The following is a 27,836-nucleotide window of genomic DNA, read 5'->3' as shown; positions in this document are numbered from 1 at the left end:
CTCTGAACACGATGTGCATATTGTAGTGTGCACAGGCGTGCTCTCTCTCTCTCTCTCTCTCTCTCTCTCTCTCTCTCTCTCTCTCTCTCTCTCTCTCTCTCACACACACACACACACACACACGTCAAACACTTATAAATAAATTATTTAAAAAAATGAGCAGAGAATTAAAAAAAAAATAAAGTCTCACCTTATATAGCCCTGGTTGCCTTGATAGTCACTGTGTTCCAGGATGGCTTCAAGCTCTCTAATGCTGGGATTAAAGCCACCATACCCAGCCTGAGCAGAGGTTCTTAATAGACATTTCCTAAACAAACAAACATACAAATGGATTAGAACTAGTGTATGAAAAGAATTCACTAATAGGGAAAATGCAAATGAAAGCAACAGCGAGCCCTCCCCTTGCACCTTTCAGGATGGATAGTGTCTTAAAAATGACAATGACGGCTAGTGAGGCTGTGGAGACCCTGGCTGGGAAGAAAGCCACATGACTGCATTGGAAAGCAAGGGAGAGGAGTCCCCAAAAAACACCAATAAAACGGCACACACAGCAACCCCATTTCTAGGTATTGATGGAAAGAAATGCAATAGGAACTTCAGAAGGACATTAGTTCTCTTGTGTTCTCTGCAGCACTATTTACAGCACCTATGATACGGAGAACATACAAATAGTCACTGATGGCTGAACAGATGAAGAGCATGTGACAGGTTTCTGTGCGTGTGTGTGTGTGTGTGTGCGTGCGCGCGTGCGCGTGTGCGTGTGTGTGTGTGTGTGTGTGTGTGTGTGTGTGTAGCAATCGGCCTTAAAAGGGAAGAATTTCAAAGGCTGGAGAGATTGCTCAGAGCCACAGAAGCATGGTTACTATCTCAGAGCATATGTTTTATTTAAAAAAAGACAAAAACAAAACAGGAGCAGTGGTGTACAGCTGTAATCCTAGCGCCATGGAGGAGAAAACAAGAGGAACCCTGAGCCTTATTGGTCAGGCAGTCTAGACAAACCAGTGAGCTTCAGGTTCAGTGAGAGACCTCATCAATAAGATGGAGAGTGATTGAGGAAGACACACCACCTCTGGATACACACACACACACACACACACACACACACACACACACACACACACACAATCTATGACATGAACAGGGATGGAACGTTACAGAATCAAAGCTAAATGAAATGGGGCATAGGTACTGAAACACAAGCTAGCACAAAAGAGTATTTTCTAGAAGGAATCAAATCTACTGAAGCAGATGGAGCAGATGGCAGAACGGCTAGAACGATGGTGCCAAGGCCTCGGGGAAGAGAGGGGCCATCGCTCTTCAACCGGCATGAAGTTTCAGTTTTGCAAGGTAACCAACTGCTGGAAAGCAGCTGCACACCCTTGGGCCTGGAGTTAACAGCCCTGTAGTGCACACTTCAAAAGTAGTTCAGACTGAGCTGGGCATGGTGTGCTCAAAAGACTGAGACAGGAGAATCACAGGTTTGAGGGCAGCCTAGGCTCCAGAGTAAGACTCTGTTGCAAACAAAGCAAGGCAAACAACAACAATAAAACCCTTAAGAACATAGATTTAATGTTGTTTCTATTGAAATAAAAGGATAAAAATATAGTTAAAATGAGGTGCTTTTCTGATCCTTGGAAGTTGAAGAACCCATTGCCTGTAGATGTGTGTGAAAAGAACTTCAAAGTGAAATTCTTCAGGCAGAGGCCAAGTGATAACAAATGTAAATTTGAATCTATAAAAAGAGTGACGACTGAAGATAGAATCTATGTGGGTAAGTGTAAAAGATGGCTTCTTTCATCTTTGAGATTGTGTAGACTATTGACTGAAGCAAAAATTTAAATGAGGCAGGAGACCTCTAACTGTGTGACCCAAAACTGTAAACACTAACAGGAAGCAAGGAGAAGCAGGTAGAGCATGCTGGGTATTTTCCATGTCATAGAAGTAATATGCCAAGTAAGGATGAAAATGAAGCAGAATTCTAAAAATTATCCAATAGTGAGGGATGTAAAAGTGTCCAAAAGGAGCAAAGAACAGACAGGTCAGAACCACAAACTGGTGACAAGATGGTGACATTGAGCTGAGAGGAAGTGAAATAGAAGGGACATCTCTGCTCCCCAGTTAACCCAGGGGCTCTTAGAGTTCATGAAAAACCAAAACCTGATGCTTCCACATCCGGGAAATCCACTTTTACGTTTAAGACAGATAATTAAAAGTGTGAAGGCAGATAGGCCATACTTTACAAATGCTCTAACTACAGGGGCACTGGAATGACTGTAACAATGATAGACAATGGGTGTTTCAAGGCCAGGAATGTTATCAAAGATACAGAGAGACGTGTCACAGTGATCAACAGTGATCTCATGAGGGAGACAAGGCAATCCTAATGGATATGGGCCTAAAAATAGAAGGTCAAATATGGGAGCCAGTGTCTTAGAGAACAGAAAGCAAGATAGGCAAATGCAGAATTACAGTGGAAGATTCTAGCCTTCCTTTCTCACTCATGGGTGAAATGAGTAAAAAATACTGTTAACCTGCAGAAGATGACCAACAACTGTGACCTAGTTGATATTTATAGAGCATCCCATACAGCAAGAATATAACAAACATTTTCTTCAAATCCACCCAAAGCCTTCACCAAAATGGATTATAAACTGGGCCATAAGATTAACTGACAATGAATTTGAAAAAACTCAAGTTTAAATAGAATATTTCCTTGGTCACAACAGAAAAAAAATAGCATAGATATGTCGAGAAAAATCTCCAAATAATTGAAAAATAACTAATTTCTCAAAAACATATGGCCAAAAAGAAACTGAAAAGAGTTAGAAAATACTTTGAAATAAGTGAAAGGGAACATGTAAATGTTAATTAACATTTATGAACTAACTTAAATTAGTATGTAGAAAAGCATTATTTTATTGATCATAATTTATTAAATTTTAAATTAATAATCTCATTTTCTATCTTGCAAAAATACAAAAGAGAGCTGTGGTGGGTTGAATAGGTAGGGCCCCCAGAAACTCATGTGTTTGAAGGCTTGACCCTACAGGGAGTGACACTAAGAGGTGTGGCCTTGTTGAAGTAGGTGTGGAAGTGTGGAGGAAGTGTGTCACTGTGGGGAGATTGGTGCTGAGGTCTCCTATGCTCAAGATATGCCCAATGTGGCACACAGTTGCTTCTACTACCTATAGATCAAGATGTAGAACTCTCGGTTCCTTCTCCAGCTCCGTGTCTATGGTGTCTCTTCATAGTGATAGAAACCCTAAGGTAAGAGCAAATTAAACTTAAACAGAAAGAAAGGAAAAGAGTAAGATAAAAGCCCAAATCAAAGACACTGAAAACAGACAAGAGAAGACCCAGCAGAACCAAGATCAGCTTTTCTAATGAGATCAAACTGAGGAGCCTCCATCCACATAGCCTGGCAGAAGATGAGACACGAATTGCCAATGCCAGGGATAAAAGGGGGCATAACTACAGATCCTATAGTCAAAGGATAGCTCTGGAATATTATATAAAAAATTATGGCAATGTATTTGACAGCTTAAAGGAAACAAAAAGTTCCCTGAAAAACATAAATTAACAAAGTGCATTGTGATGGGTAGTTTTGGCTGTCAACCTGACACATCCGGGAAGAGGAAACCTCCATTGAGGAATTATCTTCACTAGGTTGGCCTGTGGGCACATCTGTGGCCATTTTTCTTATTGCTAATTGCCACTGTAGATGACACCACCTCTGGGTAGGTGAGCTTGGGTGACAGTAGTTATCAAGGCAGAGCAAAACCACAGTAAGCAGAGTTCCTCCATGGTCTCTGCTTGAGCTGCAGCCTTGGCATCTCTTAATTAGGACGGTAACCTGTAAGACAAAATACCACCCCCCTACCCCAACTTGCTTTTCACCATGGCACCAGAAAGCAAACCACGATGCCCATTCAAGAATCTATCATCTACATTTATAATTTCAAAGCTTTTCTACAAGCTTCAAGTTCTGTAAAACATTTAAAGTAGCAACAGTAACAACACTACTCGAACCCTTTATAAACCGAAGAGCAGGTGTGTTCCTGTCTGTCTTAATTAGGGTTTCCAATGCTGTGATAAACACCATGGCCAAAAGCACCTTGGGGAGGGCAGGGTTTGTTTCAGCTTATGGCTCTGAGTCACAGTTCGTCACTAAGGCAATCAGGCAAGGACTGAAGCAGGGGCCACCGCTTATTGACTTGGTCAACCCACTTTCTTATGTCATCCATGATCACCTGCTCAGGGTGGGGGCACCACACACTAAGCCCTTCCACACCAATCATTAATCAAGAACATTACCCCACAGACTTGCCTATAGGCAACCTGATAGAGGTATTTTTCAACTGAGGAGGTTCCTCTTCCCAGATAACTCTAGCTTGTATGAACTTGACAAAACCCCAAAGTTGTTACTAGTTATTCAGTGCTCTTACTAAGATAGATGCAAGCATTTTTGACAAACCACTAGTAAATTTAATACAATAACCTAAAAAAGACTTAGTATCAGGGATGGGGATGGCTCAAAGGGTAAATCAACCAAGTGTGAAGACTTGAGTTCTGATGCCATCAGCCATGTAAGATCTGTGTGGGCTGGGCACCTGTAACTCTGTGGGGGTTGGTGGAAACAGGCAGAGACCTCAAATTCATTGGACAGGCTAGTAGGATCCCTGAGCTACAGGTTTGTTGAAAGGCTGTGCCAAAAGATTATGCAGAGAGAGAGAGAGATAGGAAGCTACTCAAAGTCGACCTCGGCCTTCCTCATACAGCACACAAATGTGTGCATGGGCATGCATTACCCTTAGAGCCCAAAAGACAGCTCCAGATGCCCTGGGGCCAGAGTCACAGACAGTGCAGGAAACAACTCGGGTCTTCTGCAAGAGTCATATGTACTTTCAACCATTGAGCTATTCCTCTAGGCCCCCAGACAATTTTTAAAAATGCATGATAATTTATTGTAGCAATAGACAATAGCAAGGAGTGAACGCACTCTTCCAAGCTTGAAATAATCCTCACAGAAAGTTTGCCCGTTTTGGTCCACCAAACCTCTTGTCTTCTGGGTGACCCTGAGTATCTCACTTTTGTGAGGACCAAGAACAAGACTCTAGTTGGCCAAGGTTTGCTGCTTTTTTTTTTTTAAAAAAATGTTTCTTTCTTTCTTTCTTTCTTTCTTTCTTTCTTTCTTTCTTTCTTTCTTTCTTTCTTTCTTATTAACATGTAAAGATATAATCTCTTCTCATTCCCTTTCCTTCCTCCAGATCCTCCCTTGTCCTTTTTCAATCCCTCTCAAAATCCTGGCCTTTTTTTCTTTAATTGTTATTACACACGTACACCACACACACCCATAAATGTACAAATATAACCTGCTCAGTCTGCTCACAGTTGCTAACATGTACATGATTCCAGGGCTGACCACTTGGTGTTGGATAACCAGCCTCCTCCCTGGGAAAGATGGCCTCTCCTGTTCTCGGCATTCACTGGCACCTGTAGTTCTTTGTGCTTTGTCTGGAGTGGGGCCCATGAGATTTCCCCATCTGTGTTAGCCTTTCTATTGGTGTTGGACTTGCTCAGGTCTTGTTTAGGCAGCCATATTGTTGAGGTATCAGGTGTGAAGATCCTCTGTTATTTTTAGGAGACACAGACTCAGGATAGATTTCCCGGTCCTCTGGTTCTTAACATCCTTCCCACCTTCTTTTCCACCATGTTCCCTACCTCAGGTACAGGGCTTGTATTGTGGATGTATTCACTGGATCTGGGCACCTCATGATTGGTTGTGTATCAGTACATTCCACAGTGTGGATGAATTCAGAGGCAGACCACATGGTGGGTGGAAGGAAACTCTTGCAGGAAAGTTTAGGCAAGGCAAAGCTCCATGATAGGTGATGGAGGAAGGTCATTGGCTAAAAAATAAAGAAACTGCCTTGGCTCATTTTATTGGTTAGAACATAGGTGGGTGGAGTAAACAGAACAGAATGCCGGGAGGAAGAGAAAGTGAGCTCAGAGACGCCATGCTCCCCTCTCCCTGGCAGACGTGATAGCTCTGCTCTCTGAGGCAGACACGATCAAGCTCCAGCCCAGGATGGACATAGGCCAGAATCTTCCTGGTAAGCGCACCTCGGCGCTACACACTTTATTAGAAATGGGCTAGTCCAGGTGCGAGAGTTAGCCAAGAAGAGGCTAGATATAATGGGCCAAGCAGTGTTTAAAACAATACAGTGTCCGTGTAATTATAAGCTAGCAGGCGGCCGGGGTGCTGGGAACACAGCCCCACTGCTCCTATTACTACAGATAGGAAGCAAATTTCCTGTATACAGTTGCCAAGACCCATTGGACTATGGACTTGAGATTTATGGATTTCATTATATGCAAATTATACCTCAGTAAATTATCTTTAAAATAACAAATGCTTTTATTCGTTTGATTTCTTTACAGCTTTTGCTCATAGAGATCAACACGGCAAATTGTGTCCTCATCTCAAGTTTTAGAAATACAGCATTCAGAGCTAGGTACAGGGGCTTGCTATAGGACTGAGGAGGCTGAAGCAGGAGGATGGCAAGTTTGAGGTTAACCTGGTCTATTTAGTGAGACTCTATCTTAAAACAAAAGAAAACCAAAGCAGAAAGAGAAGGGAAGAAGAAGAAGAAGAAGAAGAAGAAGAAGAAGAAGAAGAAGAAGAAGAAGAAGAAGAAGAAGAAGAAGAAGAAGAAAAGAAAAGGAGAAAAAGAAAGTGTGTGTGGGGTGGAGGTGGGACTTGGGTGGGTGTGAGGGCAGTGTTCCAAGCAATCATATAATTTGGCTGAGATCACACAGTTGGGGAAAGAATTCAGTCTTCTACCCCTATCCATTCTTCCCCCACTGCAACTTGCTATTTAGTGTTCTTAACTGAGCCACAAAACACAGCGTAGTTGCGTCTTTTATAAATAAGTAAACAGAATATTGTGCTCCATGGTCAAACCAGACCTCCACGTTCCTGCATCCCAGTACTCAAACAAAAACAAGAAGATAAAAATATCCCCATAGTGGTCTCTCTGCAGGCGTAGGCTCGAGGCATAAATGGCAGTCACTGCCCCACCATTTCCCCTACTCTTTGTTAAATCAGAAAAGAAAGCCGCTCAGCAGCAGAGAGCAATTCACAGCTAACCAGCAGAGCCTCTGATGGCTTCTGGGCAGTGCTTGGACTTGTTAGGCTCACACAGACATGAGGCTGCTTTGGACCTGTGCCCACCCCTACTGCAGCATCCATGCCCTCAGACAGGGCTACCTTGGTCTCACAGATGTTCCTGGGAGCTCAGGACAGAAGTGATTGACTTCTCTGCACAGAATCATCAGGCTATTAACAAAGGGCCACAACTGATATGGAAGGAACCGAGCTTCTGCAAGGTCTAGCTGCATGAAGTTGAATACTCAGGGTTCCGCTGCCAGAGGAGAACTAGCAATCGTATTTCCATTAATACATTCACCTTTCAGGCCACTCAATATTTCTGTTACTGTTCTGGGTTTTCCCGCGAGGCATGTGATAAACACGTGCGAATCAATTTCTGGATGATGTTACTCCAGATGGCTTTAAAATATCACTTGATGTGGGCAGGTTCCTGCTTTGCCTGCTTTTCTGGGGAAAAATTTCAGAACAGGTCCCTTCTTGAGCCTTCTGACCTCTAGATGGCGCTCTTCTCATTCCATTCCAGGTTTCAAGTCCCCACAAGCCAGAAGATGGTACAGATGGTATCACATTCTCCTTCTGAGAAGGCTCTCACCAAAAGAGAACAGTCTTTCGTGCCCTCTCTCTCCTCCTTCCCCTGCCTTCCCTCCCTCCCCCTCCCCTTCCCTCTTTCCCTGTCTCCTTTCCCCCCTCCTCTCTTAATGTCCCATCAGAGTTACTGAGTACCATTGCGTGCCATTGCGTGCCAGGCCCTTGAAACTGTAAGGACGATGATGGAATCCTGCTTCCGGTTTCATCCAACAGCAGAGTTCCTTGTGTGTTGAGATGAGCACGAGACAGTTTTTAAAACTCTATGATGAAGTGACAGGTGACCTTGGACTGTTGAGCTGGGTCTACGTGGAGAAGTAGCGTGTACACTTTCCTCGATGGCAGTGGAGACCCGCATTCGCAGCAGGGAGGAGTCGTGGCAGAACTGAGCAATGGAAGCATTCTGACCTGTGAGCGGGTTGAATGGGAACGGTAAGTTAGAGCCTCCTCCACTGCCATGGCCTTCTCTTCTGTCTCAAGTCTTCCTTTCTTTCTCAGGATAGCAAATATCACCACGATCCACTCAGTCTGTTACCCAAGCCACTCACCATTGTAAGTCTCTTTCGTCTACAAGTCTGACCCAAATTGATTCATTAGGTCTGGTTTGTGTTTAAAACATAACCTGACGTCATCCCCTTCTCTCGATCCGCTCTTACGTCATCCTAGGCAAAACCCCATGGTTTCTCTGCACTTTGTTTTAATTGTGCCCCCCTCCCGCCACACAACTCCATTCCTTGTTTACTGTAGGAAAGGCTGGCTGCTCTTAGTCCCCGGCTTCCATTTGTCCTCTGTAGCCACTCTGTATCTGCACCTCCATAGCTTTCAGTTATTCTCCTGCAAAAGCTCATTTGCCTTCTAGAACATACCATTGTGACATTCCCCTATTGGCTTTTTCATTAGCTAGAACTTTTGTTTAAATGCAAGTTCCATGAAAGGACAAGCATCTCACCACAGTACCTTTGGAAATTAAAAGAGACCCTAGCTTAAAACACATATCTTGGGTATGGGAACATGTTTCATGTAGGGACTGTGGAGGTTGTGGGTTGGGGAGCAGAGTGTCTGTGTATCACAGAAGACCCAGTTAGTAGACTCGGTACTCAGTGAGGCAGAAGTGAGGAGAAGGAGTAAAAAATAAGCCTTAACGGTGCCACTTCAGGTAGAGGGGCAGAAACAGCAAGATTGGATGAATCCATCTGTAGAACACAGTAGGGTTCCAAAAACATCTTATGGAATTGGATTACAGGTATTTCCACTTGTCCGTCTATGGTTCTGCGATTTTTAGCATGTTTTAAATATATCATTTTGGGGAGGTGTTTCATTTTGTATATATTATTTCTTTTGTTTTTAAAAGATTATAAGCATATTATTTTCCCCTTCCCTTTCTCCCTGCAAACCATCTTGCAGAACTTCTCTTGCTTTCTTTCAAGTTCGTGCCTCTTTTTCATCATTTGACATACATATTACATACATATATTTACATGCATACATTTATTACATACATATGAATACACGTGTATTCCTGAATACAGAACTAGGGTTTTTTAGCCTGTATAGTGTTATTTGCATGTACATGTCTTCAGGCTTACCATTTGATATTTGATAACCAGTTGGTGTGTTCTTCTCTGGGGAAGAGTATTTCTCCCAGTTTTAACATTCCTTAGAGTCTCTGAGTAGGGTTAGCCTCATGAGCTTTTCCCCATTCATGTTAGCATGTCTGTTGGCATCACCCTTGTTAAGCACAAGTTTAGGCAGTCATGTTGGTGACAGTTTATGGGTGTGGCTTCTGACATTTCTGGGAGACACAATCTCACAGAAAACTTCCTGAGAGCAGTCTTTCTCCTTCTCCTTCAAAATGTTCCCCGAGCCTTAGGTGCAGGAATTGTGTTGTAGATGGGTCGTTTAGGGCTGGGTTCTATAGTTCTGTGTTTTGATTGGCTGTGGTTTTCTGTAGTGCTCTTGTTGCAAAGGGGAATTTCTTTGATGAGGGGTGAAAGCCCCTGGAAAAGGATGTGAAGTATCTGATTGGGTGGAGAGGTTAGCTGTAGGTCAGGAGAGGGCAGGGAATGATGGGTCCTGGCAGAAGCTGGTTGTGGAGCAGTCTAGGGCAGCCAGACTAGGCTCAGACATTGGATGTGGGACCCAGCTAGAACTGGGGAAGAGCTAGGAAGAATTCGTGGAGGGAAGGGGTTGAGTAGACTCTAAATATATTATTTTCAAGTTTAGTTCATCTCTCCATTTCTGTTTTGAACTATTTGTCACAAGAAATATTTCCTTACAATATAATCAAAGAAAATTCAGGAACATTGTAATATATTTTAACTTACCATGTTTCTGTATAAAATATATATTTTCACTTTTCTAACATTAAGTCCTCTTGTTTTCAGAATATTTAGAAATTTCCCCCCAATCACTTGGACTTTTTTTTTTTTTGAATCTTTAACATGCTGAGAGCCCAGGTAGTGAGATTTACTAAATCAAGGTAGAATACAGTTGAGGCAGGAAGCCTTCAAAGATCACATAATTCATTCAGTTGAGTAGGGGGAAAGCCCTTGTTAATCATAGTTTACCCAGTGCCTGATCTCAAGAGCATTCAAGGCAGACTTGGCCAGTCAGTTCTACCAAATGCCACTGCATCTGAACCTCAGATGTCATCTGCGTGCTGGTAGTGGGTTTCATTTGTCCTCACTCCGACTCTGACTGCAGGCCCCTGTTCCACCGCGGTTGCTGCTTGTCCCAGGCACTGGCTAGCCTCACTTTCCACTGCTCTGTTAGCCTCTTCCCACACTCAACTGACCCAGAAATGCAGCCCAGTGTCGCTGTCTGCAAGCCCTCCCTCTTTCTCCCTTCCGCACCTACCACAGGACTTCAACCCGAACAAGTGCTTTGTGTCCTTGCGCCAGCTGGCGCTAGGAGTCTGGAGAGCCACCATAGGAAGGGAGAGAAGGTGGAGAGTCCAAAATTTTGTCAGAGTTCTTCAACTCATCTTAAAGTCTACCTGGGCTCTCCCTGTTTCCCTGTGGGGACCACTTGAGACTCTTCATTTGGAGAGTAACAAAAGTCACACAGTTTTAAGACTACGGTGCATACCTTCTGTCTCCTGTCATTGTGTGTGTAACACAGACCCGTCAGTCTACCTGATATTTGAAACCCAGGCAGAACCCCCTATCTGAAGGGTCTGTGCTCCATGCCACAAATGGTGATCATTTCGTACACTCCAGAGGAGCCCGTTCTAAGCAAACTTCTCAAAGAGGCCAAAACTTTTATTCAGGAGCCACACAAAGCTCCGGTCGCCCAAGGCACAAGAGGCAGAGTTTATTTTCTGTTCCTAGCCTTCCCAAGACCACCGAATGGTGCAGTTCTGGGACTGGAGGAGACCCAACTGTCATGGAGCACAGCCCCCTATATGCTTGTGGCCATATTGGACAGCTTCTCAGGGTTGCAGTCAGTCAAGAGAGCTGGGTCTGGTCTCCGTGATGTAAATGGCTTTCGACTGGAAAGGTTAGCCTGCCTGTCTAGAGATGAGTTCAAAATCCCAGCTGACATTTAATGCCCTACATAACGTGACTCCGACTTGTATGTATAGACTTGTATGTATGTCTCTGAGAGGCAGATGCATATTCTGTGTTCCTCCCAAACATGCCCTGTGCTTGCTTTCCCATTTACAAAGCTCTATTCCACTCACGCGGCTCTCCGTCAGTCTCCATTTCCTTCCCTCTGGTAACTATGCCAACCAAAATTCTGTCCATCCTTGAGCACCAGTTTAAAGGACACTTTCCCACCAGGGTTCCTGGACTGTTCTAGCCTGAAGGATTTTCCCCTTCTTCAAGACTCTGGTAGTTTTCTTGATACCTAGGATATCAACTGTTACCCACTAATGTGGTCATTTATGTCGCCTGTCTACCTCCTGCTCTAATTAGACTGGAAGTTATGTGAGGAAACATCCTTGTTTTTCATCCCTGTATCCCCACAGCATCTGAGCTGGAGTTTTTCACCTCATAGGAGCCCAATCAACATCTGCTGCTGTCTTATTAGGGCTCCTTCTGCTGTGATGAAACACCATGACCAAAAGCATCTTGTGGAGGAAAGGGTTTGTCTGGCTTACGCTTCCACATCACTGCGCATCAGCAAAGAAAGTCAGGACAGGAACCCAAACAGAGCAGGAACCTGGAAGCGAGGACTGAAGTAGAGGCCAGTGAGGAACACCAGTTACTGGCTTGCTCCCCAGGGGTTGCTCGGCCTGCTTTCTTATACTACCCAGGACCACCAGCCCAGGGGTGGAACTGCCCAAAGTGAGTTGGGCCCTCCCACTCCAACCATCTACCAAGAAAATGCCTCCAGAGTCATGTCCATGGGCCCATTTGGTAGGGACAATTTTCCCATTGAGGTTCCCTTCTCTCAACTGACTCTAGTTTTTGTCAAGTTGACAAAGCTAACCGGCACAGTTGTAAAATGATGAAGGATCAAGAAATGAACTGCCGAGGAACCATGAAATGGGTAGCTAAGGGATTCTGTGGCCTGAAAGACTTAGCTGCTCTGGTTCAGACAGAAAGAAAAGGGGCTGCTTAGCTCAGCCCTTGGAAGCAGCCAGCTGCAGCCCCAGAGAAGCGTCTTCCTATTAGGAACATAAGAAACCAACAAACCAAGTTGGCAGTGGAAGTGGTGATGTCAGCCTCTCATTCCTTCACAGATGTGCCACCCAAGTAAAACTCAGTGGCTCAGACACCAAATGGCCACATCTTTACCTCCCATTTTCCACCGATGCCTTTGGGAATAGGTATGTGTGTACATGTATATGGGTGTATATGCACATGTGCGTGTGTACACACACACAGCCACAAGCATGCACATGTGCATACTCATGCACACACACTCATGTACAAGGGATCAGACAGAAGCTTGTATGTATTCATTGCAGCATCCAGGGTTCTTTATGATAGAGAAAGGGGACTAGTGATGCCCGAGCAATAAATACATGTTTCTAATGTTTAGCTCTGTTTTGGTTAAAAGCCAAGATTGTAGCTAAGAATTGATTCCAGTTGGATTTATACCATTCCTGGCATCAAAGAGATTTCCTTTTAATGATGCTGAAAAGGACTGGGAAAACCCGGCACATGGCCCCAGGGATTCTGGCAGGGAAATGGAAGTGTCCACAGAAATGGCAGACGGCTGGAAAGGGCATGGCCTGAGCAGGGCTGGCTGAGGCTAGGGCCGGAGTGGAGTGGTCAGGAAGAGAAGGAAGAATTTACCTCGCAACAGATCTCCTTATCAGGGATGGAGCTTGTCACTCCGAGTTTCCACGTCTTCCAGGGATCTGTGTGTGGTTTGGATAGGTTTTAGTCTTTCTTATGATTTGCAGATTTATTGAGAGATGTTTGCTATATCTTAAAAATTCTACCTATTGCAAGTGAGCAACTTGATGACTTCTAACACATTTGTAGAGTTGGACAACCGTGGTCACTCTCTACTTTTGTAACACTCTCCTCCTAAAATCTCATTAAATGTGCTCTCTCGAGGTGAACTGACATTTCCCCCTCTTTCCTCCTCTCCCAGCTCATCAGCAATCTGCTATTCATCACTGTAAAGTGCCTGTTCTAGACATCGAGCACACACAGAATCACGTACACTGTAGGGTCTTTGACTTTGGCTTTTTAAGCAAACCGTTTGAAGTCAGTCCACATCACACCACGGCCTAGTGATGCATCCTTTCTACAGTGCCCTATCACATTGCACTGAATGTCTGGATGCATTCTGGGGGTTTACCCTTTCTCCAGACATTTGCACTATTTCCAGTCTGAGACCATTATACATACTGCTGTTGCGAACATTCACTCACAAAGTATTCTCATTCCTTCTGGACAATTTTCTCCCGGTGAAATTTCTGGACCTCCTGTAGAGTTGCATTTAATTTGAAGGAAAAACAAAACAGCAACAATAGCACAAATCTGAGTGAAGTGCTTTGTAAAGTTCGAACCACATTCAGTCTGTCAAGACCTTGCCAGCACCCCGCTTTCTCCATGTCTGCATGCAAGGTGATCTTATCAGTTTGTGGTCGTCATTGTACGTAAGTGTCTGTGTAGCTGCTGCAGTGAGCATTGGTATAACGCGACTTGAGCCTGCGGCTCCTGATGACTAATGCCGACTAGCGGCTGAGCTCCTCCTCCTGTGTCTGCGCGTTACCCTTCTATCTTCTTTGACAGAGTTTGCTCGAGTCTTTCACCCATTCTTAATCGGGCTATCTGTCACACATCAAGTCGTAAAGCCTCTATTTAGAACCTCGATATAAATCGTCTACCTTTATCTCAATCTGTAACTTTTTTGCTTAATTTGGGTTGTTTTTGAAGCACAGAAGCTTTTACATTTAATGAAGTGCAATACATCAGGATTTGTAAGGTTTTCAAGGCTCTTATTTATGGACCTACAGAGATTTTGCTAAGTTTCCACCCAGATTTTCCCCCTAGGCGTGTCGCTGCTGTAGCTCCTTTGTTTAGATGACAGCCCATTCGGAGCTAACTTTTACTGTGGAAGGCGAGAAAAAGATGCAAGTTCGTGGACATCCCTGTCTTGGCCCCTGCTGTTGGAGACTATGCTTTCTACAGTGAACTGTCAATTGCTCATGAACGTAACGTTTATATCTGGATTCTCAGTTCTGTTCTAAGAACATGCACCCCTATATATCATGGTGTCTAGGGAATTAAAGCTTTGCAGTAGCTTTTGAAGCTGGGGAGTACACGTCCTTCAATGTTGTCTCTTACAAAAGTCTCTTACTTGTTCCAGATTGGTTTGTAGCTCCATAAACATTTAAAGGCCAACTTGTCACCTTCTACCACAAAGGGTGATGGGATATATGTTGCTTGCACCAGCTTAGGGAGAACTGAGTGTTTGTTGCTGCTGTTGCTGTTTTTTGAGACAAGGTCTCTCTTATAGCTCAGGCTGGCCCCCAATTTGGTGTCTCCTGGGAGGGTGGCCTTGAACTCCTGATGCTTCTGCCTCTACCACTGAAGTGCTGAGATCATGTAGTCAAATTTGGCCTGCCAGGCCACAAGTAATGACACAGAGACTTGCTATTAATTATGAAAGCTTGGCCTTAGCTTGGGCTTCTTCCTAATTAGTTCTTATAGCTTAATTAACTCATGGTTGTTAATATATATTTTTAATATATATTTTGCTGCGTGGCTCATGACCTCATCTGCTTACTGCCCGTTCTGCTTCCTCCATGTCTATCTGGCCATTCCACCTTTCTTCTTTCCAGAGTTCTCTCTCTGCCCAGAAGTCCCACCTATTCTTCCTGCCTAGCTATTGGCTGTTCAACTTTTTATTACACCAGTCACAGCAATACACATTCACACAAGGTACAAATATCCCACAACAAGACCACAAGCAGGCAGCCACACACTTCACTGAAAGATGATGTCTTAATCATGTGATGTCATCTCGTCTATGAACTTTGCCTCTTGATTTATGAAGCTCTGATGTTGCCCTTAATTTTCCTTTCCCTTCCCTAGTTTCTTATGGTGGATACACAGACTGCTGGCTTAGGTGTTTCTTCTTTCCCAAATCACCCATGCCGTGTGCTAAATCTCCCCACCATTGATTTCTTTCACTGCATCCTTCCAATTTTGATGAAGCTGCATTTAATTTTGATTTAATTAAAATATTTGCATTTTTCTTCTCTCTGTGTGTTTCTTCTTCATCTGTTTGGAATGTTTCCAGCTCCCCCCACCCCCGTTATTGATTTCTAATTTGATGCCATTGTGGTAAGAACATACTTTGGTATGATTTTTCATTCTTTTAAATTTGCTATGGTTTGTTTACAGGCTGAGAATGTATTCTGTTGTGGCGAGGGTTCCATAGGAGCTCGAAAATAATGGACATTTCACTGCTACTGGATGAAATAGTCTATAAATGTCAATTAGACTCAGTTGATTAATGGTGCTATTCAGCTCGCTATATCCGTATTGATTTTCTGCTTGCTGGATCTCAATCACTGAAGGATGGGTGCTGACATCTGCAGCCACAGCAGGGAGTGTGTTTATTTCTCCTTGTAGTTCTATCAGTCTGGGCCCCACCTATTTTGACACTCTGATGTCAAGTGCACACAGCAGGGACTGAATAATCCCTTCATTTTATCACCATCATCCACTGCCCCGTTGATCTTTCATATCCCGTGGTTCACTTGGTCTGAAATCAGTATAATTACTGCACTTTTCTTTTGTTTAGTGTTATTTGGTAGCTCTTTAGCCTTTAATCTGTGTCTTTAAAGTCAGTTTTTTATAGATGTAGTCAGGTTCTCTCTCTCTCTCTCTCTCTCTCTCTCTCTCTCCCTTCTCATTGTGATAATCTCTTGTTATTTATATATCCAGACCATTTGCATTTAAAATCAGATCAATTCCAACCTCAACCTCAAGAACAGCTGTCCCCTATTTTGTTCATCTGTTCAATGTCTCTTTCCTAGTCCCCCCCCCCCTTTTCTGCCGTCTCTGGTTCACACTGATGGTTTTGTGTGATCCCGTTTTCTGTCCTATGTTAACATATCAAGCGTTCTTTGCAAAATATTTAGGGTGTGACTCTGATGGCTGGGAGACTCTGCTGTCCTCACGAGTGCCTGGACAAAGGAACTGGTGCTGGCCTCATTTATCACTGTATGCAGCTTTGTGGTAATTCTGCCCTCACACAGCCCTTACACCAAGTGTGCTGCCGTGGTCACTAGGATGTACCCTACAACCATCTGGTGCCCATGCCAAATGTGCCCAGTCACCCCAAGGACTCTTAGGGTATAAGCCTGAAGAATCTGTGAATAGTCCCACTCGTGAATGGAACCCCAATAAAAATGTGAACAGTAATGCTGGGGAGATGACTCAGGGTTTAAGATCACTGGCTGCTCTTCCAGAGGACCCAAGCTTGGTTCTCAGCACCCATATGGCAGCTCACAACCATCCGTAACTCCAGTTCTGTAGATCTAATGCCCCCTTCTGGTCCCCACAGGTACTACATGCACGAGGTACACAGGCACACATGCAGACAAAGCACCCATTCACATAAAATGGAAAGGAAGAAAAGATATATTCTTAAATGGTACTCGAGTTTGCTTTCTATTGCTATGATAAAGACCATGATCAAAAGTAACTTGGAGAGGAACGAGTTTATTTTAGCTTGCATGCCTCAAATACAGTTCATCACTATGGAAGTCAGGCAGGGAGTGAAGCGGACGCCATGGAGAACATATAGGCCATGGAGAACATGACTTATTGGTTTGGTCCCTATGGCTTGCTCAGTCTGCATGCTTACACAATCCACTTGACCAGAAGTGGAACTGCTCACTACAGTCTAGGCCCCCTCATATCAATTATTAATAGAGAAGATGCCCCATAGGCCCACCTACAGGCCAATGTTATGTAAGACTGTTCTCAATTGATGTTCTTTCTTCCAATATAACTCCAACTTGTATCAGCTTGACAAACAAACAAACAAAATACTAACCAGGACAGCTAGGAAATGGAAACAATCTAAATGTCCTTCAGCCACTGAATGGATGTGAACATGTAACCTGGAGTAATCTCTGAAACAAAGAAGTTAAAGATGGAACGTTGGGGTTGTGGGGGGACTCCAAGAAAGGACTTAGAACACAGGTGCTGTGGAGGAAAGGGCAAATGTATATATTTAAGTCTTCTGGCAAATCACTTCTTCAGTCTTTGGTCACCTGGAAATATCTTTACTTTGTCTTCATTATGAAGGGTCATTTGGCTGGATATAAATTTGGTTGATCAGTATTTTTTGTTAACTAGTTTGAAAACAATCACCACGTTTCCACATCCTGGTTTTGGAACTGATCCATTTGTGTGGTTCCCATCTTTTTATTGAATTCTTGCTGCTGTATACTCTCCCTACAGTTTTAAGTAGAGTTTCTGTTAGCTCCCGGGCACATTTACAATAGACACTTTCCAGACGTTTACCTGCTACCCCAGCATCTGGTGACATCCAGAGATGGCTCCTGTTGGACATGTTTTCCTCCTGAACACAGTGTATCTTCTCTCTTTGCCTGACCCGCACTCCGAAACTCTGTATTACACACTAAAAATCCACCGTGGAGTTACACTTTCTCTTGAGTGGCAATGGTGTCCTCTTTGGCTGAAACCTGAGTCTTCCGCCTCAGCAATAACAGTTCGTGGCTGTGTCTATTTTGTGGAGCACTTTTCTCTGAGATAAACCCTCCATCTTGCAGTAAAGTTCATGAAGACACCGGGTGTTCTAAGCGGAGCTAAAACATTTCATCTTATAAGGAAGCTTGTTAAACTCAAGAAGTAAACAATTCGAAGGCTTCAACAAGTTCCTGAAACTGACCAGATTCACTAGGTTTCCTTCCCCTCCAAGCTTATAGAAGCAGAAAGGAGTACTGCGAGCCACGTTCAGATAAACTGAACTTCCAAGAGGAAGCAAAAATCAGTGGGAGGAATTCCAGCCAATGGAGCTACCTCGAAAGGCTGCTCTCCAACCTGCTGACCTGCCTGCTGGCTGGGCATGACGCTCCAGGTTTCTTGTTTCATGAGCAGTCAGCATGTTAAGGTGGGGTTTTGACGATGTGGTATCTCTGAGACATTTTGAGAGGCCCAGGCCCCCACAGATACAGTGAGTCCATAGCCCTAGCGCAACCCTCAAGCCACCTGGCTCCGGTTTAGAGTCAGGGAAGGAAACACACCCTGAAAACAGGACCAGAACCAGGGAAAGAGACACTTTGTCCCCAAACCTAGAGCCGGAGAGATGACGCCCCTCTGACCCTGAAACTAGGACCAAAAGAAGGCACTAAGTTCCTAGATTCAGGACATACCAAAGATACTGGCCCCAAGGTTAGGTTAAAAAAAAAAGCTAGAAAGAACCAGAAAAGAAACAAAGATTGACCTCAGAACTGGAGCCATTTCTGCCTCTAAATTGAAACCACCCAATCCCTGAGCAGGGAAAAGAGGCCAATTAGAGTCTCAGGCAGTTAGTTACTGGCAGTTGGGAATTACCCTCAGCCAATCCCAAATCTGGAAGTCTGGAATTCCCCCCTCACACCACTAGGGGGCAGCCAATCACAAGCCCTGAGACTCGGAATTTCCTGAGCTATGGGTCTGCTATGGATCTCTTCTGCTCTGTTCCTGGGGCTGCTGCTGTCCTTATCACTGATGCAGGAAGAGAGGAACCTGAGTTAACTTGCCAATAAAGACTTTGTTTTTGGAGTCAGTCTCATTGTGGTGATTCAGGTTCCAGAATTCGGGCATAATAATTTCTTCTAAGTCACCCCTCACTCATTTTTATACAAGCAACCCCCAAGATTGGTTCATGCAGATGGTCCTCGCTTTGGCCTGTTATAGGCTGTATGTCTGGGTGAGAAGATCCTTGGTCACATTCCTTGGGGGAAATAGTGTCACACAACAGTCTGATGCTTGATTTGTGTGTGTGTGTGTGTGTGTGTGTGTGTGTGTTTTATTTTTAATTCTGAAAATCTAACGTCACCTCTTGCCTGCCTAGAAGCTTTTCAAGCAAGACTCCCAGTCCCTGCTGATTAATCTGTAAGTGACTCACAGAAACCATCTAGATTGCAGACCCCTAAGGCTGCCCTTGTTCTGGTTTCCCCTGGCATCTCTAAGCTCCTACATGTACATGGGTGGCCAGCCCCTGGCTAGGGTGCTTAGCTGTTCCTGTCTGATAATAGGTGCACACAACCTTTGGCTAGCCCATGTCACCCCAGGTTTTTATCAGTTTCCCCAGGGATGCTTCACTTTCAGGAATACCCTGCTAAATGCCTACCAGTCACCTGGCCAGGGATTGCTGTGCAATTTCGGACTAGGGGAGCCACTACTCTGTCTGTACCCTTGCTTCTGAGATCATCTCTTAAGCTAGCTCTACTCTGGATCAAGTGAGGGTTGTCTACTTGTGGCCCAAGGCTTTGCTGACCTGCCTTGTCCTGACGGAAGTGTCAGAGCACAGAACTGGAGAGAGGAGTGGGAAGGGTTGTAACTACTACAAGTTCACATTGCTTTCACTCTACAGAAGCTCTCGTGAGCAAACACATCTCAGCTTTTTGCCTGCCAAAAGTCAATTTCCAGAACGGCGTGATTGCCTTGGCAGTTCTGAACAAGCATTGCCGTCGCCTTTGAGAAAGCAGTGTATTAACCTCTCGACCCTCTGATACCAGAAGCTGCTCTCTGAGCTCAGTCTGCTGACCTAGAGAAGGGTATGGGGGAGAGGAGGGGCACAGGACTGAGCACAGGATTGGGTCTAGTCTGGACCCAATCACCTACAGCTCTCTCTGCAGTTCACTCTCCCCGGGACAGGAACTTTCTGCATTTCCTTCCATCTTGAAAATGTTAATGTCTAGTACAGCTCAGAGTCAGCTAATAACTCTACACAGTGGACCCCAAATTAACCTGGGACTGGAGAAATGGCTCAGTGAACTTGCAGCTCTTTCAGAGGACCAGCATTTCCTTGGCATTCACATGACAGGCTCACAGCTGCCTGTAACTCCAGAAGAAAGTACTCCCTTCTGGTCTTTATAGGCAACTACAACTACACATCACACACACACACCAAATATAATAAATATTTATAAAATTTATTGATTCTACATTTTCCGTGGTCCTGGGATCATTTCTACCCAAAGTTTATGCCCAAGGAAGATAATGTGGGCAGGTTCCTCTGAACATGAGGCAATGCAGCCTATGGTTCTGGTAGAAGGAAGAGAGAGCTTACTTATTGTTCCTTTCTTTCATTCTTTTGTTCCCCTCCCTGACCTCACATTTTCCCTCCTCCAATGACTGTGAAGCAGACATTGGACAAGTTGTTTTTTATGTGGTGTGTCTCATTTGCTTTTCACCACAATCTTAACAGACAGTTGTGCCCTGCCTTAGTGAGCTTTTATGAATGAGGAAGTCAAAGAGACTTCCTGGATTAGTTAAAGCTGAATACTTATTAAATCTCTACCTATCAGGCTAGAGAAAGAACTCAGTGGGCAGAGGTGCTTGCCCAGTAAACCCGATAACCTGAGTTTAATGCCTAGAACTCAAGCAAAAGGTAGAAGGGAAGAAGCAAGCTCACCAAGCTGCTCTCTGACTTCTGCATGCATGCTGTGACACATGTACACACACACACACACACACACACACACACTTTTAAAAAGAGTTTAAACACCCGCCATCTCTCAACCCCCTTCCATGCCATAGCAACCCAGTGGATAGCTTGAATGTGTAGTGGATGCGATCATATCTTGGTCAGGACTGGAATAAGGGAAGCTCCCCTGGTGGTGCGATCCTAGGAATGTCTTCTCTCTTCCTGCAGCAGGCAAGAGCAGAGCTGCATCTATCGCCAGGCTTTGGGTAGATGTGGCAAGGAGGTCCCTTTAGACAGAGAAAACCAAGTCATCAAGGCATTGGCACTGCTACTGGAAAACGATGCTGGGCTCTGTACAGCCTGGTTGGGACAGAGCAGTGAGAAGCTCATATGGGAAGGTTCATGAGGGCTGTGAAGACCAACCTAAGGATTTTGTGTCTCATCCTGCAAACACAGAAGCTATATCCACGGAAAGATGTTTGTTGTTATTCTGGAGAGAGGCATATCTAGGGCTGGGCTTTTCTGTCTCCTCATTTGGTAGCTATGCTTAGGCTGGAGGGTTGGCTAGAGGAGATACCTAAAGTAGAAGGCCAAGGTCATAGTGGAAGTGAGGAGATAAAAGTCTGAACTGTGGTTGTGCGGAGGAAAGGCAGCTGTGAGCCATGAAGATGAACGCATTGCGGAGGAAGCTCACCAGGCTCAGGAGGACTCATTTCTGCAGGCTGTAAAATTTTGTCCTAATGCTGATGTTTTCCGTTTACTTAGCTATTTCGCAGTGTCTCAATTGTTTGTCCTAGAAATAATATCAAGCAGATGTTGTTTTGATTATTTTTGTATTCTAATGGATCAAAAGATAGCCATAGATTTTTCTAAATAGATCAATTATTTTGTATTTTATCTTTTTTTTAACTCCAAGTTGTTAGTCAGGATAATTTTTGATGCCTAAAATCTATTATCGCCTGAGTGTACCAGTTTAGAAAATCCAGTTCTTGTTTTCTTTTGTCAAAACCAAAAGCATGCTCTTAAAGCCGCTGATGTTCCCTGGCTTAATGGTAGAGAAATTAAACAATTTGGGGCTGTTCCATAATGCCATTTCCAGCAGGTTTTCTTCATCTTCATGTCTTTGGGGAATTGGTTGGTCCCACCAGACTCTACGCCTGAAGACATTCTGTGACATATATCTCCCTCTGCTTGCTGTGATTCTTGTTCCCCTATTTATTGCATGAAAAGTCAGAGGATTAGGGCTGGATTTAAGAGTCTTGTACATTTTCTGGGATTCGTTTGTTTATTTAGTGTGTGAGTGTTTGTGTGTGTACGTGTGTGTGTGTGTGTGTGTGTGTGTGTGTGTGTGTGACTGCGTGAGTTTATGTGCACCACATGCATGCAGGTGCCCCTAGTGGCCAGAAGAGAATTCTGGTTCCCCTGGAGCTGGATGTACAGGCAGCTGTGAGCTATCTGGTGTGGAACCTGGGTCATCCGGAAGAGCAAGTACTCTTAATTGCTGACCCATTTCCCCAGCCCTGGATTTTGGGTTTTATATAAGTTGCATGCACAAGAAAGCAAAATTAGTGAAGATTGTGTGCACTTGCCTTCCTCAAACATTCTGTGAACAGTGCGCTGCGAGAGATGAGTTCCAATTCTCACTATAACTCTGTCTCCACTCTCCTTTGCTTCTGTGGCGCTGCATTGTGAATCCTAGGGCTATGCCTTGTTTATTAGCACATATGGTTTCTTTAGAGGACACCATGATTTTACACACACACACACACACACACCTTTCCATTCTTCAGAAATACGGGATTCATAATGTTGTGATAGAGAAAGAAGATTCCGTGTCCAGACAGTTCCCACACAGATAGCACTGGTTGGGGGTGGAAACGGTAGAAAATTATACTAATCAGACTCCTCATAACTGTGACAGTTACCTGACAGAAGCAATTTAAGGGGAGGATAGGTTTGTTTTGGTTATAGTTTCTGAGGTTTTAGTCCAAAGATGGCCTCTGTGAATTCTAGGCTCATGAGGAGTGAGGTCAGGGCAGCAGAAGCATGTGGGCATTCCCTTGATAGCAGAGAGGAAGTGGAGACAGAACGACAGAAAGGAGCCAGGGATAAGCTACCCCCAGCGACCTACTTCCTACCCCTGGGCTTGTATCTCCTAAACTTTACAAAACCTGTCAAGATATCACCAGGTGGGGGAGCAAGCCCCAAACATGTGAACCTTCTTGGGACACACCATTTCAAAACCGTAATAGAAGCCATGTGTCCTGGCATGGCCACCCACAGGCTGGGGTTTATTGGCCGAGTCTCTCGGGGCTATCATCTCTTCTGTGTTGTACAGGATTGGCTCTGTGACTCCTGTTAGATTTTGTAAATTGTTGTGGTTCAAAGAAAATGGCTCCCAAGGGGAGTGGCACTCTTAGGTATGGCATTGTTGATGTAGGTTTGACCTTGTTGGAGGAAGTGTGTTAATGTGGGAGTGGCCTTGAGGTCTCCTATGCTCAAGCTACTCCCAGTGTCACAGACCACTTCCTGTTGCCTTCTAATCAAGATGTAGCCAGCACCATGTGTGTGCCTGCATACCGCCATACTCCCTGCCATGATGATAATGGACTGAACCTCTGAAATTGTAAGTGAGCCACCACAATGAAATGAAATAAGAATTGTTGTGGTCATGGTGTCTCCTCACAGCAATAGACACCCCTCACTAAGTTATAATTCCCCAGCTCCATCTGAGTGACAGGATGCTCTGGCTGCTGGCTGCAAAGTAGAAAACCACTGACCATGTCTTGCTTGTCTGGCCTTTGGAGGAGTCCAGATTTGAGATGCCCATAAAGGGAGGCCATGCCCAAGAAAGATCTTCAAGGAGGCCTCCATTCTCATCTCATTTCTTCAGAACTGCCATGAGCATCTAGCCTGATTTCCTCTCATAATTCTGTACAAAATCGTTTCTTCCCAACCAATCCCCCCATGTTCCATGGTGGAGAAAATGGAAGATGTGAATACAGGGTTGTCTCCTGGAGCCTGTTCATTCTAGTAGAGCTGGCCAGCCCATAGCTTTCAGCAGCTGTTAGGTATGACCTTTACCGTGAGGCTCTGGAAGCAGGGCTGTGCTTCTGCATGGAGCCAGGAGAGTCAATATTGAAAGATCTGCTTGTTTTCTCTGGCCTCCACCTGGTGGGAAAAACAATTGTAGCCACTTGTGATAAAGGGAAGGGACCTCAGAGGAATTTCTGTTCTGGGACAGCCCAGCTTTCTGCTCTTCCCTTGGAAGAAGCAGAAATAGAAATGGAGTGTGGAAATCCAAGCCAGAGATGCCAGAAAGAAGATTGCTAGCAAGCTGAAAGGAGACTCAGACAGAGGTTAGCACATGTCCATAGATGATTCCCTATGCCTTTCAAGCCCACGCACACCATCGATATTCCTCCTCCCATAGAGTAGCCCCACTGTGGTTTGGACATGGTTCAGTTGTGTCTCTGAAGGCTCATGTGCTAGAAGGTTGATCCTGTGTAGTGATGTTGAGAGACTGTGAAACCTTTCTGAGCCAGCCTAGTGAAAGGGTGTTAGGTCGCCCACTGGGAGAGCCTCTGCTGGACAAGTGAGACTAGTTCTCACGCCAGAGCACAGCTTGTTTCCTAGACAGATGCTTTCATCGCCATGCCTTCTGCCATATTGCTTTGTATTTGGGGGGGGGGCACACAGAGCTAAGCAGGTTCTTGGACCTCTAACCCTGTAAACCAATAAGCCTATTTTCAGGACAATGCACCCAGCCTTAGGTATTTTGATATAGCAACAACAACAACAGCAGAATACAACCAGACCAAGACACACCTTTCCAAGCTCCAGAGGGGAAAGAGCATATACTACAAGGGTCTAAATGTCACTTAACTCTGATGATCCACCCAGAGCCCCTTCCTATTGCCTGGTTCCCTGTATCCCAGAGAAGATGCACTCACTGTTCAGAACTTCCATCTACCTGGTTCTCTCTGCTCCTCCATCATCAATTTCCCACCCAGTTCCTGAGACTTTAGGACTCCCTAACTCACCTGTGCTCTCTGGTCCTTTTTGCTTCTTCGTGAACTTGGGTCTTGGACTTTTGCTCCCTTTCCATCCCTTCTTGCTGCACCAGATCCCTAACCTCGGCCTGTGAACATCTGAGAGCCTCTCCATGGTTTTCGTCTTCTGGCACCCCATGGAACAAAAGTGAAGACACCACCACAAACAACAAAGCTTCTATTCTTAGCTGACCTTCAGACTCCCAGGACTTGCCATATGCATTTACCCGTTCCGCACTCACTTAACTGTCGTGTCTCAAATGCCTGCTAGATGTCATGCATGGAGGCCAGCAGGATGCAAATCCATTCCCCAAACACCCACGTGTCCTTTGGATGAATAGCCCACTGATTTTCATCTGCCATTTGTTTTTCAGCACGGATGACTTTCTCTGTCCTTTTCCTGAGGTTGGCCTGGGTTGGGTAGGCAGACACAACAAAAGGCCTACAGGAGTTTGGAGGAGTCAGGAAGTCTGGGTAAGAGACACATAGAAAAAGTGGAACTTCAAGAGTACAGATTTTCTGGGTATTCCTATTGCTGTCAAGACCTGGTAGTGGGCTACAAGGCTGTTGGGATTGTAGCTGCTGTTTAGGGCTACAGTCTACCCCTGCTCCAGAACTCAGGCTGTCCTCCTAACACAGAGGGAGTATAGGTGGCTGACTAGCAGCTGGGGAGGTTATGTAGCTGGAGAGCATTGCCTGGGTAAGTCTTACATGGCTAAGTCCCTCTCCTTATTCCACACCCCCTGTCTCTCCATGGTCTCTGCCACACCACACTGCCCTGGTCAGACTTCTGCAATGCCAAGTGGTCCTAAGGAGAAGGCCACATTCAGACCAAGCTGTCTAATTTGCATGGCCCAGTGTGGAATAAGAGTCAGGGTCTGTTCAAAAACAATTAAGATCATCCAATAATGTGATGACAGAGAATTAAACCTAGCATCAAGTCCTTCTAATTACAGGCTCTACATATGCATCCATAGGTCATGTTCCAATAAAGCTGGCCTTGCTTAGGCCTTATTTGCCACCTAGTAGATGCCCAGTCAATAAAAAGGGTTGGATCATGAAGGCCATATCATCATGGAGAATAAGGATTCAGGAATCTTACCTTGCTCAAGGCTGAACACACAGCTCAGGGTCAACCCTGCTGTGCCTCAGTTTCCTATCCATACACAGAAGATCCATTTTCCCTCTATCTCTTCTCAGCTGTGGGAAGAGTCTGCAGTGCAGCAGCTGACCTTAGCTGACCCTCAGTGCATCCTCAGGCTGGTTCCGGGCAGTTCTAGGAAGGAATGGTGTCTGCAAACTATAGGCAACATCATGAAGGCACAGATAGTGTTTTGTCCTGTAGTGGCCATGAGCTGGGATGGACCAGCATCGCCAAGTGGCAGCCATTTTTCTGTCATTAAACAGAATGCCATTAGACAGATGAAGTGTCATTAGACACAGGACCGTGGGGACAGGAAGCAGAATGATGTCAGAGACAGGAGCATGTGGGATTGGGAGAGAGCAGTTACCTATTGTCTGTAAAGAATGTAATCTGCTTTTAGGTGGCCACACACCTCAGGTCTCCTCCCTTAAAGGCTAATGTGAAGGGACCTGTTTAGGAGACCATACATAGGAAGTGGGTTCGCCATAAGATAATGTATTTTTCCTTCCCAGAATTCCCATCCCCCAGAGAAGTCCCTACCAGCTAAGCAGGCTTGAAGTTCATTTGGCTGGGTCAGCCTACCTTTCAAGGATCAATTATTTCTTTTTCTTCTCTTCTGTGTTTTTCCTTCAGATGCTGGCACAGCCTGAGGCTGCTTTTAACTCAGTTAATGCTTTGGGCCGTTTTGCTCTTTCTTCTAAAGCCACCCCCCGCCCTGCCATGGACTTTCTGCCATGGAGCTGACCGCTATGGCAGCTACCTTCTCTATTTCCTTCCTCTGGGAAGCTGTAACGTTTACAGTTTGCCTGCCCTGGAGTTTTTCTACTGCCCTGTGATAAACCGTCCTCAGGTTTCTGTTTACGTCACTTATGAGTTCTCTTAGCGATGAAACTAAGACCCTAAGGAGGGACTCCAAATCCCCTGGGTTGCGTGATGACTCTGCTGGGAACCCCCAGGAGTCTTTTTCTCACTGTTAGTTTTTTTTAATTGGTAGAGAAAGTGATGAACATGATCTTGGAACCCTAGATGGCAGCGACTAGTCCCAGCCAGTCCTAGCCTGTTATTCCACCTGGGCTGTGAGGCCTGACAGTGATCAAAGTCATTGGTCAGAAGGGAGAACTGGTCATTTTCTTACACGCCAGCTACCGTTCTAAACCCTCTTAAAAGGCACATTTGTGAGGATCCTAAAACACCCCCTCTTGTATTTGTTTCCATTTTTAGGATTTTGTACGTGAGGACTATATATCATCTCTGCCCCTCACGCTCCCTCCTCCAACTCCTCTCATGTCCCCCAACTCCCTCTCCACTCCGACCCCCTCCTCTTTGATTATTATTGTACATATGCACATGTCCATACACACGATGTACATATAAATACAGCATGCAGAGTCATTTAGTGTTGTTTACATGCTCATATGCTTAGGGCTGACCACTTGGTGTTGGATAACCTATCAGGGAGCTTGCCCTTGAAGAAGACTCATTTTCCCCACCTCTACGGACATTAATTGCCTTTAGCTCTGTACCTAGAGGTAGGGCCTTGTGAGATTTCCTACATCCATGTTAGGATGTCAACTGATGTCATTGTGCAGTCTTGTTTGGGGGACTGCATGGGTGCAGATCCCTGTCATGTACAGAAGATGCTATCTTGCGGCGCACACCCTGGTTCTCTGCTTCTCCCAATCCCCCCTTCCCTTCTGTGATGTTCCCTGAGCCTTAGGTATAAGGTTAGAGTGTCCATGATGCAGAAACGGTTAGCCATCCACTGACAAGAGGCTCAACAACTTGCCAAGGCTGTAGTTGT

Source organism: Microtus pennsylvanicus, chromosome 8 (genome assembly GCF_037038515.1).
Source record: "Microtus pennsylvanicus isolate mMicPen1 chromosome 8, mMicPen1.hap1, whole genome shotgun sequence".
In the NCBI taxonomy this organism is placed as follows: Eukaryota; Metazoa; Chordata; class Mammalia; order Rodentia; family Cricetidae; genus Microtus; species Microtus pennsylvanicus.
Note: the sequence above shows the minus strand (reverse complement) of the source record.